Source organism: Oncorhynchus mykiss, chromosome 25 (genome assembly GCF_057628025.1).
Source record: "Oncorhynchus mykiss isolate SJ-2025 chromosome 25, ASM5762802v1, whole genome shotgun sequence".
NCBI classification, from domain to species: Eukaryota; Metazoa; Chordata; class Actinopteri; order Salmoniformes; family Salmonidae; genus Oncorhynchus; species Oncorhynchus mykiss.
In genome coordinates this window covers 29466945-29479209 of record NC_143046.1, presented here as the reverse complement: position 1 = coordinate 29479209, position 12265 = coordinate 29466945, and the positions used below count along the sequence as shown (strand labels likewise).

Here is a 12265-nt window from a genome sequence, read left to right as displayed (position 1 = left end):
TATTTCAAACCAATATCCATTTAACTTGCTCTTTAAATGAAACAACAAAATGTTGAATTGTCTGTCAAACAAAAAGAGATAAAAACGATTCAGATTTAGAACGATAGATGCGGGTCCATGATTATAGTATTTCGGTGAAAAGCTATTTGTCTGAACGCTCCCTCTCACCATCATCAATTGTTACACACAGAGAAAGGAAAATGCCCTCCTAAATATAATTATTTAACAGTAAGGAAGAGAGTATCTGTCTCATTGGGACACAGCATGTCTACAGATCCTAACTGTCGGCATCATTGAACAGTTAGGAACAGTGCCTAATTTAGTAAACTACACCTAAAATTATTTTCCTACCTAACATTTTTCCCCATGAAAATGATGTGAGTCATTCGGCTCAATTGAACATTACAACACACCAAAGGAAGTACTGAAGCTTTTCCAAAATGTTCAATTCTGATGAAATAACCAGCACTGCGCAATTAAATGAGTAATTCAGAGCGTAGGTATCCAGTAATTCACCAATGATGCTTGTCGGATCCTCCTCACATCTCCAAATGGAACTAATTTACTCAATGAAGGGGAAACACTTCCTCCCAGAGAGGGAGAGGAGCTACTAAAACAGTTCTATTAAACTGGGGGCATAAATATCCCAATTCCAGCCCAAGGTATCTTCATTTGGGCCCGAATGTGAGATATGCCGTTGCCATAGTGAAATGGCGACGGCTGCAGCCCTCCTCCCTGCCGTATGTGCGTGTGCGTGTGCGTGTGTGTGCATTGATGCCTACTCCGTGCTGTGTTCCCCTTTCAGACTCCAGAATAGTGTCTCTACTAATCCGTGAAAGTTGCGGCGCTCTGAACCAGTGGCCAAGCCTTTTCCCACTGAATCGGGGCCCAGGGTCTGCACTCTGCTTCACACTTGATTGGTCCCTCCCGTGGCAGGACTCCCCTCCCTGCTGGGCGTGGGCCCATCCCCCTTGCTGGGCCGCTCAGCGCTACCTAATCGGCTTCTACCCGCCGTAATTACAATCATGAGCCTGGGACTCATCATCGCACCGCATCATAGCCCAAGCCTGCCTTGCCCGGTAACCCAGGCCTCACCAGCACTGCCAGTCCTAGCCCTGGCCCGAGCCCCAGCCCTGGCCCGAGCCCCAGCCGCCTTCCTCCAGGAGAGCACCTGTTCAGGCCTGTGGGCTTGGCTGTGTTTGGGGAGAGCTCCTGGGGAAAGCCATGGAGTAAGAGAGAGGGTGACACCAGCCAGCCAAAACGTTGCTGCTGCTCTGCTGCTGTCCTCCCGCCCCCCATCCTGGGCTGATGTGTATATTTGGGGTGAAATGGGATTCAACACTGAGGAGCTCTCAGAGGTACATCCATGTACCTATAGAGCTGCAGTTAAAGCCACCATGTGGAGTCCTTTGAAATATCTGACCAGCCTAAAGACTACTCTCACAATGGGACCAGTCAGTCGTAGTGGGAATGGTCAGTCGGTGTGGACTATAGGTGGGACACAATCACGTTGTACAGAAAACCCTTCCACTTCCTCTGCTCATCCATGTGTAGTATGAGAAAAGTCGGACAAAAGACATGTCTAGCTCGTCCTCTAAGAGTGAGGATTTGCACAGTGTCACTGAAGTCCTTGGATTCGGTCCTACTGCAGCATTACGGTGAGCAGCAGAGCATATTGGACGGGGCCAGGTGAAACCCACTGTCCTGGCAGAGAATCCAAAGTCTGTCAGAGTGGGGAAACATGTCAAAGGGCACAAAGTGTGCTGGCACAAACAGTAGCCCAGAGTGTTTATCAGACGGATACCCAGCACTCGTTAGCTTATTACTCTCTTATTAGGGACATTTTTTTCCCCCTTGCATGGATTGGCATAGTCCTGCTAGCTTCTCTTCACGCGGCCCAGGCTCTGTCAGAGCTGATCAAAAGACATTTCCTCACATCTCCAGACGCCGGGGAAAAGAGAAGAAAAGAGAGAAGAAAAGAGAGAAGAAAAGAGCCAGAAGGGGGCATACTGCTCTCTCTTGACTCTGGTCTTTTGGTGAATAAGGACTTTCACAGTACCCATTCTTTCTTCTCATACTTCAGTAAAAAAAAAAAAAAAAATGTGGGGAAAAAGTTGCTGGTACTTCCAATCACATTTGGCCAAATTATATTCCAAAGTGTTCTATATCAGAAACAATTATCATCAGATAAACTTAGACTTGTCCAATGTGGAATTTAGAGCATTTTTCGGGGAGAAAAAAGAAGTCTCCACAAATCTGACTGGATTCCAGGCAGCCGAGACCCCCTCGAAGTGGGAATGAAAAGTGTAACCTCAGCCTCCCAGCTGTACGTCTCAATCCATAATCCTTCCCCAAAAACCTCACCAGAGAGCCGCCCCGGCCGTCACTCCCATGGCGTTCCCTGCCGGTGCCTGCTCAGATTTATGGGGCAGTCGGGCGTCAGACTCTCGACCTGAAAGGGATTTGGGCTTTCTTAGTGGTTAGGGAGGTGGTCAGGGGAGCAATGGTGGACTCTCTCTAAGCACCTAATACCCAGTACTGGGCCTCTAGTCTGGCACACCCACCTTATCCTGGTCTCACACACCTCGGACACTCTGGACATTACCGACAACGGCCCGGTCTGGCGCCGATAGCCGCAGTGTGGATGGCAGCAGCACCAAGGTGAGGGACTATTTCTGGGTGTGTGTTTATGCAGGTCTGGGGACAGTGGACCTATGAGGACTTGTTGTATTCTGACTAGGGCCATAGGACTGGACTGGGCTAGGCTGCTATGGACAGAGGTAGGGCCGCAACATCCATATTACTTAGTGACAACCCGGCTTCATTGGATGGTTCAGATGGCTAGATGGGTGTGAAGACGTCAGCTGCCGGTTGGCTGTCCTGCTTGTAGCATTGGTGGCGTGTCCTGATTGCGCAATACATTGACAGCTAGCATGTTCATTATCAAGGCAGACATATTTAATCATGAATGTATTCTGTTTATTTACCTACTTTATCCAGAGGCAGAATTCTATTTCAGAGTTGACTTTACAAAATAGACACGAAATAGATAACAGATATGATCTTATGATACCTCGGTCCAACTGTTACCATGGGGGAAAAAAGTGTATTAAAAATGTATTGATTTCCAACTAAATATTCTGGGTATGTTGAAAAAGAGGAGCTAATTGGAAGACCTATAACTAATTGATAATGTATATGTAAATTACGCATTTTCAAAGGGCTGAGAGCTTTTAATTTACCAAAAAATTATGTTAATTCAAACACATCTGTCCATAGCTACAGTATCTCTGTTTGGAGTAGCTGACTGAGGAAAAACTATTTGGGTACTTCACCACCAACTGTCCTACTTACCTAGAAACCCTGACAGAGGAACTACCGTAGTCACTACTGGAAAATGAGCTGCTAGGGAAGAGCTTCGGTCCAGTCTTTCACAGCTCAGTTGATCTCCATTGAAGTAAACAAACCCAAGGTCACTTCTGGACAACTTGGTCTATACATCCCGTGGTTTGGTGTGTATGTTGTCGGGGTGGGGCGGTGGGGGAAGTGGGTGGTAGAGTCAGACTCCGGACGAGATCATCCCCGTGTGTGACATGAGGCAGACTATTACTCAATACCGTCTGGAACATTCTAAGCAGGAAATGGAAATGTTGCAGGGAGGCACGTACGCCATTGTGCACATACGCTACCCACTCCTCATACCTTACATTGGGAGGAAAGCCTAAAAAAAATGCTATACTAGAAATACTTCAACTATATTTGTAATAGCAAATACATACATGATCATTATTTAAAGGGAGAGAGGGCGGACCATATACAGCCGAACGTATACAGTTTCATTTTCTACAAAATGGCTGCCATGGTGGTAAGCAGCTAAAAGAGCAGGAAGAAGATGGAGCGGAAATATACTGAATGGTGTTTTCCCATTCTCTGTGTAATAGTAGACTGTTAGGGACTGCAAGTCTGAGAAGGTATTCAATTGTAGATATTTGGATCTTATGTTTTCCACAATTGTTTTACCAAAAGCTGAGCCCGTAAAGTATGTTTTTTTTTTTTCACATATTCCCCACCCACAGTTTAGGTAACTTGCTCAGTTAGTCCTCACTAAAACGATTTGCTGACGTAAACAACCTTCTTCACAAGCAACAATCTCCATTAGAGTATCTCTTTGCGACAGTGATACTTATGTTGTTAAGGGCAGACTGAACATTTCCGGCATCCCATTTCAGTTGATTGCGATCTCAAACAATATTCTTATATTCACACTTACGTCTTAAAATGAATCATAATTTCAACATTTCACGATAAATGTGGAAGGCGAAAAAGCCTGCTATAGAGGTTGACTGGAATACATCTTCAGCAAATGCTAATATGAATACTGATGTCTCTAAGTCAGTTGCCAATGTATGCTAGCAAGAATATGTAGCGTAGCATCTTTACTTGGGCAACAGGAATACGGAGGTTCCATACCACTCTGCCAAAAAAGTCTCTCCTTTTATTAAATCCTATTTATTTGTAAAATATGACAGCTTCATATGAAAGTCTATTTGAGCCTTTGCACTTGAAAGCTTTCATAGTATGAAACAAGAAAAGCTTTCCAAATGCTTTACCCTTTTTTTCTCCCCGCGAGATGGGTTAACTTTGGGAAATCATGTGAGAGACGTTTTTCTTTGCAATTGAGAATGAAAAGAATAAGTTAGCAAACTTTCTCTCCCACCAGCTTCAAACCAACTCCTTTTAGATTCAGAGAGGCTATAGCTACTAAGGAGAGGGAACTTGTGGTTTCCTCTATGGTGTGCACACGGTACAGTAGGCTATGAAGTGTATTAAATAATACTGAAAGAGAAGGCAACATTCACCCTCCTAGCCGCCAAAAACTGGATGCTAAGTGCTAGGTTTTACCTTAAGACATAGGATATTAATGTTGTGTGTATCACCATGTTTGAGTATAAGACTAAACACATACAACACCTAATTTTCCTGACAATATTATATTGTATTATATAATATTATATTCCAATATGCAATATACAATATTGTTCCGGTATCATTGGAATAGCACAAAAACCCTTTTGTATTGTTTAGTACGTTAAGTGTCTGGTTGAACTTAAGGGTGAGCACTATTAAAAGTTGAAACAGAGAATGACAAAAGATTGAAAAAGAAATGAAGATGTGTCATTGTTATTTGGAGGGGTTGTGATGGGGGGGGGGGACCCTGATGACAGAGGTTTATGTCCCCTCTACAGATGAACATATGAAAGACAGATGGTGTGCTTTCATTTCACAAAACTCTGGGATGTTTCACATGTCCAATCTCACAGAGAGAAACATCTGACTTGGCTGACAGTTTTGATCAAGTCTCTGTCTTAGTTGATTCTCACATATCATGAAATATTATTCGATGATGACTCAAGAGTCATCCATTCGTAACCATTCCCTTGAAGAAATAACGCGCCTCACTGGAAATAAAAGAAACTTCTCCCAATTAGATCCCAACTTGAAACTGCTAATGAATTTCTCATTCTTTTGATACCTCGCTTCAACATTTACAAACTGAAAACAATGGAAAGAATTCAAAGAAAACTCACAGATGCCCATACAAAACGCTGACAAACAAATGCAAAGTCTGCAATAATTGCTTCTATGGTAGTTTCAGTCTTTCAGAAACAAATTGTCTGACATGGGCTATAAAACTTTCAAACAATGCCAGGCAGCGTTGGCCTTTGCATCTGCATGTGTTGTGCGACGTGGGGAAAGCGCTCAACAACCAGAATCTATGCATGTTCAGAATAACAAACGTGTTCTAATAGCGGCCAATGCTCGTAGTAATAGGCCTATTTCATAGGATATCTTTACTGTAGGCTTACTTTTCAACCATGTACAATAGGCAAGTGTTTCACTGCACCTGCCTAACTGCCATGCAAATACATAGGTATTAAAGGTCCTATTCTACAGTGGAGCCAGCTTTACTATCCCAAAACATGTTCATTAGGGACCATTTTGTTTCATTCAATCCTTTAAAAAACATATTTGCGTGTACCTTAACCAAAGGCTAATGAGTTGCCTAGAAGCAAAGAAGTTGCAAAGTGTGTCTGTCTGTGTGTTGGTTGTCTCATGAAAACTCATTAGGGCTCTCTTTGACAGCAAGGTCACAGGAGTTTATCTGTGTGTTGGTTAGGGATCTTTCTGTTCTGTTTCTTCAGCTTCTAGCATTTTGTGCAATAATTAGTTTAAACGCAGGCTCATTGCTCACACTAATTCAATTCATACTGGGGACCTTTTACAGATTGTTAGAGTGGCGAGCAACGACTGCGTGTTTTTCTCTTTTCAACCCTAAGCAGCAGCCACGATAGTGACGATTGAAGCTATTGTGTCTGCTGGGGAAGTGTCCAGGTGTACACCATGTTTATACACATTCTTCAGAAGTTATCTAAACTTACGTAACATTGTTAATTTCAAGGATAGTATTATTAAATTGATTTCACATAAATCAATATATATATACATTTACTCCAAACTGGTGTATGCATGTGTATCATACATACCCATTGTATTAGTATTCATGTAAGTGATTAAATTCATCTTAATAGAAAAAAAAGTTTAAAGTACAATGAACTATAAATTCATTTAAAAAATATTTGTGGGGGACGCAGTGATCCGTTTAATTCTGTTATGCGGCTTCAATATTAGTTTGATGCGTTTTGGTGAACTTGATAATTATAAACTAATGATCTCAATTAGTTCTGAATTGTCCTGAGTGTATTCTTACTGAACTAACTGTGAAGAGGTCGTATCATATGTACGTGCTCTGTATACAGTTCATCGTTTTCAGCAGAGACTTCGACCCACATGAAGACGATATGCTTTTTTATTTTATAATAATTTGAGTTGAGACAAGGAAATTATTTTTCTTAGCTAGAGACTTTTCTTAGTAAGATATATTAAGTTCAGTGCATATATATTTAAAGCCCCTTGGTAATTAGTTGTGTGAGAATGTTTGTTATTTGTGTGGGATTCAATTAGTGAAAATAAATACCTCTTGATTGTACAGTGATCTGATAACATTCCACAATGGGGTGAATCAAATAGAGACTAAATGCATTTAATCATCAAAAATAAAATATACCTATTTAGACAATTAGTATATCAATGATAAAACATCCATACAACAATCAATGGAAATCATGTCGTGATGCAAACCAGAAACAACATATTTACAAATGTTTATTTTTGGTGCTCTGTAAAAATCCAAGTCATGTATAAACACAAAACGCAACAATGTGGTCGCAGATAGTAATCAAATATGGTATGTTTCACAAATCAAACTCAAAGCAATCGTTTTCAGAATATTTCTTATGCTATACAACGTGATTGCCAGTCAAAAATAATTCAAGGTGTGCTTCAAAACCCAACATCTCTGATGAATTAGCAGGAGCGGCAAGAAAATGAAATGAAAACATGTTTCAATTAGGTATTCTGCAGTTACTACGTGTTCAATTTGGTTTTAAATGTGCGCTAGTGCAAAATGGGTTTAACATTTGATATACCCAGCGAAAAAAGATGATCGACAGTCTTTTGCCTGTTTTAACCAATCGACATATTAATAACTGTATTAAGTGCATACTTACTGAGGTCATTTTCTCTGTGTCATAGTGCGCCTCAATGTAACACAGAAGGAGACACATGAAGCTAAAATGGTGGCGGGAACAGAAGGACACCTCTGTCGGACTGTCTTGTACAATACAGTTAATATGGCCTGATTCAAACACAAATATTTTACATTCTGCTAATTAACTGAGCATAGGCGTTGTGGGAGTGGCTTGACGTATTAGTAGTTATCATTTTGATAACGCACAGCACGCACTGGCGTCTTCCCATTCTGTTGTTTGTGTGTTTTTCTACCACAGTAAACGTATAGTTGAAAAAGGCGCCTGTGTGTTCCTTGTTCGGCCATTTTAACACCATTAGCATGTGGCCCGACAGTAGCCGTCACTATACTTCAGGATTTGTCTTAGTGTCTGTTTCATGTCATTCTGTATATTTGTCAGGGCCACACGTGACTGGTGACCTCTTTACATGGTTCCACTTCCACACCTCAGCGGAGAATGGGACGAGGCAGGTACAGGTACAGCTGACAAAGCCAGGCTATTCAATAACCTTGGAGTACTGTAAGGGTTTTGTTTCAACGAACATGGAACTGTTTGGATCACTGTAAACCGTCTTAACACCTGTGCTACAGGGTTAATAGCGCCATCGATTGTGTGAAGCGGGGAGTAGTGATGACGGCAGGTGACGTCAGACCAAGTGTAGAGGGAAGACACAGGGAGTGCATGGTATTGCCAATCTTCGTTATAGGATGACAAAAGAAGGGTTATATAACGTCACGATTTTCGACTGCCATTTTAATTTGCCCATGTCCCCGAGCAGGGGCCTGTAATCTTCCATTCGAAAAAAACCAGATTGCCATTATATAACCAGGAAGTGGCCTGCCAACGGCCTGCAGCTTGTTTATGGTGACATCTCGTTGCCGGGGTGACGGGGTCCTGCCAGTGTGCCGTCTTTATTAGTCTTTACGCACGGCTGGCATGGGCACCGCCCGGCAGCGGTTGCCCCAGTAGTCCCCCTACCCCCTCCCCTGTGCCCCTTCTCAGACCCAGCTCTGGGGTTCACGTTGACAGACAGCTCGGGGCAGACACAGCCTGACCCGGAGAACGAGGAACACAAACTCAGCGCTCTGAAGGACCCTATTCTGGTCAGGCATTCAGTCGGCCCACTATCACAACTATACTCCTCTCATAACTAATTAATGATTGCAGAGTGCTCTATTCTGCCCTGAAATCATGTAAAATCATGCTCACTTACTAAAATGTCAGCCCTGATCAGTCTTGGATAATGGAAGTGTGTGCATTCTAACTCGTACCTTGCACTCATTTCACTGCTGAGTAGGAAATAAAAGGGGTAGGAAATTTAAAAAAATGCTATTTTGGCTGACACTGACCAACCATGTCAACTGTACTTTCAAAAGACGGCCTTGGCGACATAATGGGAACACCATACCACAGCCTATTTTGCTCAGTAAGAAAACCCCAAATAATTCAAATGTGAAACATGCCGGGACAGACTATTGTGATTACCTTTTAATCTGATGGCTGGATTCCTATTTCCAGGCGGGAAAGTCTCCTCCCGAGGAGCAGCAGGAGGCGCTGTAAAGCAGTTAGCCTTTTGATAACGCAACACGAGCAAAAACAAACATGGCTGATGGGTGTGGAAGTGTGGGGGGATGGTTAGATATGGTTGTGCAAGTTAATGCAGCAGTACTATTGGATGAGCTTTTGAGAGCCTGGAGCATCTATATTAAAGAGATACCCCATGCACCCCTCTTACCCACAAGCTGGCGCAACATCCGCTTCGACCTTCACCCACCATCCCAGTCATAGCCAGAATGTTGGATGAAAGTCTGGGCGTGTGTTTGGAAGCTATGTAGCCTAGACAGGAAGCACTCAGCTATTCAGGTTGTGCAACACAAGACGAAGCAACATGTGATAAGCAAGGTGTTGTTGTGCTAGTTAAAACACACCAGGCATGACTAGTGACATCTCTTTTCAGTAGAATGAATTTAGATTGCTGCAACCAACCAGATATCCAGTTTGCAATGCAAATGTTTAGGCTGCTTCCCTAACGTCATTGTAATCCTTGGATTGCGTTTATGTATTTTATGTTTGTTTTGATATTTCCACGAGGAACTATCTGTGCAGAGTCTCCTGAGCAGAATCTGGTATGCTGTTTCAGGTCATTTCAATTGTAACAGGTTTTTTTTCCCTCTATATTTGTACTAAGAACTCTGGGTATTCAGTGCCCGAGGGTTTGACGGTAGAAACACACGAGGTTTTGAAGCTTGTTTGGCTAAGTGAAGCTGAGGTTAGGCTTAGGGGGATATAATAACTTGAGGCAAAGTGGAGTGACCAATTTTTCCTTAATCCGCATGTGGAGCGAGAGCGTGAGTCACAATTGTGAACACACATAACGTTATTAAAACTCAATCTGTCGACAGGGCCAGAGACGTTTACTTCCTGAACATGTTCACACAACCACAGACACACTCACCTCGCTTTTGATCATTACTATGAATTGAAAAAATATATCTTTTCAAGTTAACAAGATTGTCAAAAAGGTTAGGTGCTGCAGAAATATTATAATTGGTGTCAAAAAATATACATTTCAAGGATTTTACTGAGTTACAGGTCCCATGTGGTTCAGTTGGAGCATGGCCTCTTGTAACGCCGAGGTTGTGGGTTCGATTCCCACGGGGGACCAGTACAAACAAATAGTACAAACAAACAAATCAAAATGCATGCACTCACTACTGTGAGTCACTCTGGATGAGACTGTCTACGTAAATGTAAAAGAATCACACCCACTTGGAAGTCAGCCAATCAGAATGAGTTATTCCTGACAAAAGGGCTTTATTACAGACAGAATCACTCCTCAGTTTTGTCAGCTGTCCGAGTGGCTGGTCTCAGACGATCCCGCATGTGAAGAAGCCGGGTGTGGAGATCCTGAGCTGGCATGGTCACACGTGGTCTGAAGGTGTGAGGACGGTTGGACATACTGCCAAATTCTCTAAAACAGTGTTGGAGGCGGCTTATGATAGAGAAATGAGAATATAATTCTCTGGCGACAGCTATGGTGGACATTCCTGCAGTCAGCATGCAAATTGCACAATGCCTCAAAACTTGAGACATCTGTGGCATTGTTTTGTGTGACAAAACTGCACATTTTAGAGTGGCCTTTTATTGTCCCCAGCACAAGGTGCACCTGTGTAATGATCATGCTGTTTAATCAGCTTCTCGATATGCCACACCTGTCAGGTGGATGGATCATCTTGGCAAAAGAGAAATGCTCACTAACAGGGATGTGGAGAAATGCTCACTAACGGGGATGTAAATACATTTATGCACAAAATTGGAGAGAAATAAGCTTTTTGTGCTCATAGAACATTTTGAGAGATATTTTATTTCAGCTCATGAAACATGAGACCAACACTTTACATGTTGTGTTTATATTTTTGCTCAGTATAATTAGACACTGAATAACCATGTGAATAACAGTATTCCGATTCATAATGATAACTTCACTTTCAATATTTTCCCGATTACTGTGTCCTTCGAGGCATCCCTTTTCCTTAAATTGTATGGCCCAGTTTAGCAAACAGACTTTGAATATTGATCATTTGACAGCTCATTTCATACTACCCAACACCAGCAGGCCTGTCACTTTCCCACTTTCACCCAGTTATACAGATGACGGTGGCAGACAGAACACATGCCCTGTTGATGCCCTGATGGTGCCCAGGTGGTGCCCAGGTGGTCAAAGCCAGACCTCACAGAGACAAGCAAAACATGAGCAGAACCATCCTTCAGAACCATCCTTCATTACATGAGCAGAGTATATGATTCGCATAGTGTGTACATATAATTTAAAAGGAAAATAACAACGTGAGTTTACTGTGTAATAAACTGTCAATGTACGTCTTTCCGCAGTCTCCGGTTGTGACTTCGCCTTGTTTGACGAGGCAACTAAATGAGTTCATTTGAAATTGGTGTCATCAAATTATTTTGGCAGAGGATAATGAAGACACATCGGACATAATTATATATATTTTAATTGGTCTGCGTTTATTAATTTATCATTTCGAAAAATACCGGGGTAGATTTTTTTACCTTTAAAATATCAGAACTGCATTTGATGTGTTTTATATAACTCAGTGTCCTTGTTTTGGTAAAAGTGTGTCAATTACCTAAGCAGAAATTATCTGTGTTGTCCTGTTAACGTCAGATAACCTCTCTTTTCATTTAGCTGTGTTGCGGCATCGATTGTGAACTGAGATAGATCACAGCACCACAAGCATGAGTAATGAAAAAAAGAACTCCATTCTTATTGGTTTGTCTTTTCAAGGTTAAAGGACACTCTTGAATGAGGTATTGTTCATCGAAGCAGTAGTGGATGATAGCATCGTGGTCACCTAGGCTCACTCAGGACTTGCTATATCCTTTGATACTGTGGCTCGACAGTGCTGAGGGAAGAAGTATTTTGTGACTTCAGGGCACATTAAGAACCAAATCAACATGGCTGCTGGGCCTGAAATGGGTGAGAAAGGGTGGGGGGGGGTCACCTAAATGAAATTGGCAAGGCAGGTGTGCAGCACATGGCAGTGGGCTCCTCTAGAAAGACATCTGCTGATTACACGGTGTGCGGAGGCCTGGTA

General features: G+C 42.3%; 1 long non-coding RNA gene across 2 annotated transcripts in view; it reads left to right on the top strand.

Moving 5' to 3' along the window:
* Positions 1-2382: 2382 nt before the first annotated feature.
* LOC110504948 (uncharacterized) overlaps positions 2383-12265 on the top strand; it is a 33055-nt gene continuing 23172 nt past the window's right edge. For both annotated transcript variants that reach the window (XR_002470661.3, XR_002470662.3), the window contains exon 1: positions 2383-2661. This is a non-coding gene — a long non-coding RNA (uncharacterized LOC110504948). The remainder of the gene's footprint in view (positions 2662-12265) is intronic.